We start from the raw sequence: 6,424 nt of genomic DNA, 5'->3' as shown, positions 1-6,424 counted from the left end.
CTCCACACACCCATATTCCCTCTCCAGCACAGCTCCACTCCTCTCTGCACACCCTCATGTTCCATTGGTCACACCTCACCCATGGCCTGGTTAGGTTCCCCCATGCACCCATGTGCCCACGGTCCCTCTCTAGCATCCCTCACTTCTCCTTATACCCCCACGTCCCCTTCACCTTATCCTTGCACCCCCACTCCCCCGCCCCAGCGTTCCCACTTCTTTCCCCACTCACACTCCCATGTCTCCAGCTCCACCTGCACAGGAGTGCCCACTGAGCATCCCCCCTGCACCCTGGTCTCCCCACCCCTGAGGCAGGAGGAGCACCACCAAAGATGAACTGATCATCCCTGACCTCCACCTCCTCATGCTGAAGCTCCAGGACCAGGAATCAGGCACGCTGGAGAAATTCTAGTTGGAAAAAGAGTCGCAAAACTCAGAAAGTGGGTTTCCAGGCACTTCATGAGGTCACACAAGTGTCAGCACATCAGTCCAACCAGTTCAAAGCTTGTGGTCTCTCATACTACATGACAAGTTAGAAAGGCCATCTTTGCCTTAGAAGCCAATGGTTTTCCAGCAATGCAAATGTGGGAGAATTCAGAACAAAGTCTTGTAGGAATGCTAACAATTAGATTTCATAAATCCACTACATAGATACTATCTGTCATTCATGGTACACACTTATGAATTAGAGGAACATGAAATGGAAACATGGAGGGAGTTTATTTACAAGAAACATTGACCTTCAGTGACTACAGCTCCAGATGCAAGCCTCTTTCATGCTGTATATTTGTTGATTAAAAATGAAAATCCACATATTGCAAGTTGTTGATCCTCTAAGTGGGAATGCTCTTCCTATGCTTACCCACAAATGAATTCTCAAGTTCCTCAGGTTTGCATGTCTGATATACCAAAGCCTGCCTTTGTGAAGCAGGACCCAGATGCTCTTGCACTTGGGACCCACCACAACATCACCTTCATCCACCCGGACACTCCCTTCAGTAGAGCCTTGAACATCTGTGTAGAAAAACAAGTATCAGGCTTGTCTATATTGCATGAGTCAAGGAAAGGTGTAGATATTTGCTCCAAATATGATGTAATTAACCTTGCTGCTAAAAAAAACAAAAACAAAAACAAAAAAAACAACTTACACTAACCTAGATATAACAGTGTCCCAGGCCATTTAGCACTTCTCACAGTACTTCATGTTTATTGGTAGTTACGGTAATCTGGAGAAATATCCCGGACAGCATATAGTGGGCTGAGGTGCATGGGATGCTGGTAGTGAATGAGGCAGATAGCATCATGGGTATCATTTCCCTATCAAATATTCTACAGATTCTGATACACCTGCAGGTGACAAAAAAAGGAGACAGAAAATGAATGGCCACTGAAACGCAGAAGCCCTTGTAGGAAAGCTTGAACAAAGATTTTGGGTCTTATTAAAAATGTATATCAGGAAAAAAATGTATATCACGGATTGGTGATGGGTATTTTTTCCAGTGATGCTGAATTGTGCATAAGAAATGTATTTTATGTGCTTGAAGATTCAGGCTTGCATTAAAGAGTATTTTCAGACCTTCTTCAGAACAATTTCTGATGCTGTATGTTATCAAAATACACTGTGTCCTGGAATTTTTGTTATTTTTCATCTCTAAGAATTCACTGCTCTGTAATAGGTAATGTGACATAAGGGGAGCACATGGCCTATTGAGAACTACTGCCTATGTCAGAACATGCAGTATGTCATCACTGTGACCCATTGCAGCAGGAGCCACATGGTGGTGAGGTGTGAAATTCTTTGAAACTTTTCCAAATCAGTTTTTATTTTATTTTATTTTATTTTATTTATTCATTTCATTTCATTTCAGTTTAGTTTTTAAACGTTTATTTATTTTTGAGAGATAGAGAAAGTGTGCACAGTGTGCATAGGGAAGGAGAAGAGAGATAGGGAGACAGAATTTGAAGCAAGCTTCAGACTCAGGGCCAGCAGAGAGCCCTACATGGGTCTCCAACTCAAGAACCATAAGATTATGACCTGAGCCAAAGTCAGGCGCTTAACCCACAACCCCTGACCTACCCAGGCACCCCACAAATTAGTTTCTTAGAATTAGTTTTTTAGAATTATAAAAGCAGCAAGGGGAAAAATTCCTTAATCAACAAGGGAAGACGGATGAGGTTCACAACAGACCTATCCACAGAAACTTGGCAAGCCAGAAAACAGTGGCAGATATATACATTGTGCTGAATTGGAAAAATATGGAACCAAGAATTCTTTTTTTAAAGATGGCTTAAACTTTTATTTACTTTTTAAAATATAATTTATTGTCAATTTGGCTAACATACAGTATGTAATGATTTTGGGGTGGATTTCCATGGTTCATAACTTGCATACCACACCCAGTGCTCATCCAAACAAGTGCCCTCCTCAATGCCCATCACCCATTTTCTCCTCTCCCCCACCCTGCCATCAACCCTCGGAGTGTTCTCTGTATTTGTGACTAGTTTTGTAACTACTTTTTTTCCCTCTGTTCTCTGTTTGAAACTTTTTTCCCCTTCACTTCCCCCATGGTCTTCTGTTAAGATTCTCAAGATCCACATTTGAGTACAAACATCTGTTATCTGTCTTTCTCTGACTGACTTTTTTCACTCAGCATAATACCTTCCAGTTACATCCAAATTGCTGCAAATGGCACGATTTTGCTTATAGCAGCACTTTCTTTTTTTTTTCTTTTTTTTTAACATTTATTTATTTTTGAGACAGAGAGAGACAGAGCATGAATGGGGGAGGGTCAGAGAGAGAGGGAGACACAGAATCTGAAACAGGCTCCAGGCTCTGAGCTGTCAGCACAGAGCCCGACACGGGGCTTGAACTCACAGACCGTGAGATCATGACCTGAGCCGAAGTCGGATGCTTAACCGACTGAGCCACCCAGGCGCCCCATATAGCAGCACTTTCAACAATAGCCAAATTATGGAAAAAGCCTAAATATCCATCAACTAATGAATGGATATAGAAGATGTGGTTTATATATACAATGGAATACTACTTGGCAATGACAAAGTATGAAGGCAACCAAGAATTCTTTATCCAGCAAGGCTACATTCAAAATGGAAGGAGATTGGGGCACCTGGGTGGCTCAATTGGTTAAGCATCTGACTTTAGTTCAGGTCATGATTTCCTGGTCTGTGAGTTAGAGTCCAATTTAGGCTCTGCACTGACAGCTCATAGCCTGGAGCCTGTTTCAGATTCTGTGTCTCCCTCTCTCTCTGCCCCTCCCCTGCTTGCTCTCTCTCTCTCTCTCTCTCTCAAAAATAAAGATTAATAACAACAATTTTTAATAAATAAGTAGAAGGAGAGATAAAATTTTCCCAAACAAAAACTAAAGGAGTTTGTGACCACTGAATCAGGCCTGCAAGAAATTTTAAGGCAGACTCTTTGAATGGTGAAAAGACAAAACAAAACAAAACAAACAAACCAAAAAAGGCCAAAAGAAACACAAACTAGAAGACCAGAGACATCACCCGAAACACCATCTACACAGGAAACACAATGCACTGAATTAATATATTTCAGGACTCACTCTAAATGTAAATGGATTAAATGCTCCAATCAAAGACATAGGGTATCAAAATGGATAAGACAGCAAAACCCATCTCTATGCAGCCTACAAGAAACTCATTTTAGATCTAAATCTAGCTTCAGATTCAAAGTAAGGGGATGGAGAACCATCTAGCATGCTAATGGTGGTCAAAAGAAAGCTGCAGTAGCCATACATAGACAAACTAGGTTTTAAAATAAATACTGTAAAAAGATGAAGAAGAGCATTACATCATAATTAAGGGGTCTATCCCCCAAGAAGATCTAACAATTATAAACATTTTTGCACCAAATATGGAAGTACACAAATATATAAATCAATTAATCACAAACATACACAAACTCATTCATAAGAGTAGAGGACTTCAACACCCCACTCACTACAATGGGCATATCCTCTAGGCAGAAAATCAACAAGGAAACAATGGCTTTGAATGACGCACTGGACTAGATGGACTTAACATATCTATTCAGAACATTTCATCCTAAAGCAGCTGAATACACATTCTTCTTAAGAGTACATGGAACATTATCCAGAATAGATCACATACCAGGTCACAAACTAGCTCTCACCAAGTATGAAAAGATCAAGATCATACATTACATATTTTCAGAACACAATGCTATGAAAATCAAAATGAACCACAAGAAAAAAATTATAAAGATGATGAATATTTGGAGATTACCTCCTACTAGAGAATGATTTGGTTAAAGAAGAAATTAAAGAGGAAATTAAAAGGTACATGGATACCAATGAAAAGGAAAACCCAACAGCTCAAAACCTCTTAGATGCAGGCAAGGCGATCATAAGAGGGAATTATAGCAATCCAGGTCTTCCTAAAGGTGGAAGAAAGGTCTCAAATATATAACCTAAACTTACACCTAAAGGAGCTGGGAAAAGAACAGCAAATAAAGCCCACAAACAGCAGAAGAAGGGAAATAATAACGACTATAAGAAAAAAAAAACAATGATAATAATGAAATTAAAAAAAAAACAGTAGAACAGATCAACCAGGATCTGGTTCTTTGAAAGAATTAACAAATTTGATATCTGCTTAGCCAATTGATCGCAAAGAAAAACAGACTGACCCACAGAAATAAAATCAAGACTGAAAGAGGAGAGGGGAGGAGCCAAGATGGTGGAACAGGATGGAAGTTTTTTGTGTGTCTCATGTCCATGAAATACAGCCAGACCAACACTAAACCATCCTACACACCTAGAAAACTGATTGGAGGATTAACAACAATCTGAACACCCTGAACCACAGAATTAAGGAGGTACACGGCATGGAGAGCTGAACTTGGGAGAGAAAGGCCGCAAAAGGTAGGGAACTGCTTTTGCAGGCAGAGAGGACGGAGACTGGGGAGGGGGGAAGAATACGGGAAAAGTACCCCTCCCCAAAAGCAGCCGCAGAGAAAGAAGATTGGAAACAACTGCAGGACTAAACTAAAAAGGGAGAAAGAAGAAAGGAGAGGGTTTAAATTCTATTAAGACTGTAAACAAGGGGAGCGCAAAGGCTGCAACTCGATACCTGGTGGTGCTCTGGTAGGACGGGCCAATCCCCAGGAACAGAGTGGGGTCTGGAAGGTTCTCGGGCCACACGGGGAAAAGCGGTTCCACTGCTGGAAGGACATTTGGTAGAGACTGTTGAAGCTTCCTGGTCCCAGCAGACCCTGGAAGGCAGCCACATTCACTGGTGCTGGGGCAAGGTCATTGAGGGGGAAGCCTGATGCCAGATGTGTGTTGTGATTTTCCATAATCCCTGAAACGTTGCTGCTACATTGTCTCATGAACTTTTGTGGGGGGCAGGCTGGCACCTGGCTGCAGTCTCGGGGCACTGGCAACAGCAGGATCAATCGGGCATTCCTGGGTGCAACTGACATTTGGCCATTGCTCATTCAGCCATTGCTCAGTGAGACCCTCCCACAGAGGGGCAGAGCAGGTCAAAGCCACGGCCCTTCAGAAGTAAGGGGCCGGGAAAACAGCCGCATCTGAGACAAAACTTGGGAGAGAGGTACTGTCTGGAGCCTGGTCACAGAGAGTGAAAAAGCGGGGAGTGGACAAGAGCTGAAGACAGAGAACAGGTGCACAATGGCTGATCTGGGAGAACAGACTGGGTAGCTGGAAGCGCCATTTTCACTGCTACCACACAAGCGCATAGGAACCTACAGCATGGCAACAATCCACCCCAGTAGGCTGGCAGCGCCATCTAGTGGAGAGTGGAGCTGTTACATGGAACTACTCCCAACTGGGCCAACTTAGCTCTTCAAAAACAAAAGCCTCACCTCCAGCTTAATTTATGGACTATAAAGAGCTACATAGACTGACCTCTAGGGGAAAACAAAGCAATTTCAGTCCTACTTCAATCTGTTAGCAGGTTCATCTATTCAATTTTTTTCTCTTTTTTTTCCTTTTTCCTTTTTCTCTTTTTTATTTCTTTTCTTTTTCTTGAATGCAGAAAGAGAAAAACATAATTTTTACTTTAATTTATTTTTAAAATATTTGTATTTAATTTTTATTACTATATTTTTTGCTTTTATGTACATTTTTTCAAATTCTATCTTATTCCCGTCATTTTATTTTACTATACTACAGTGTATTCACTTTTTCAAATTTTCAAATGATTTTTTTTCCTTTTTTTCTTTTTTTATCTTTTTTCTTTTCATTTTTCTTAAACACAGAAAATGAAACACTCATATTTTACTTTTTATTAAAAATATTTTTCTTTAACTTTTTTCCTACTATATTCTTTACTTTTGTGTATATTTTCTCAAATTTTATTTTACCCCCATCATCTCATTTGGTCTACTTCAGTGTATTCATTTTTT

General features: G+C 40.8%; 1 pseudogene; it reads left to right on the top strand.

The window, feature by feature from the left end:
• The first annotated feature begins 456 nt into the window (after positions 1-456).
• LOC122229852 lies at positions 457-1,377 on the top strand (annotated as a pseudogene).
• The last annotated feature ends 5,047 nt before the right edge of the window (positions 1,378-6,424 follow it).

Source organism: Panthera leo, chromosome A1 (assembly GCF_018350215.1).
Source record: "Panthera leo isolate Ple1 chromosome A1, P.leo_Ple1_pat1.1, whole genome shotgun sequence".
Classification (NCBI taxonomy): domain Eukaryota; kingdom Metazoa; phylum Chordata; class Mammalia; order Carnivora; family Felidae; genus Panthera; species Panthera leo.
The sequence above is the reverse complement of the archived record's forward strand: the minus strand, read 5'-3'. Positions and strand labels throughout refer to the sequence as shown.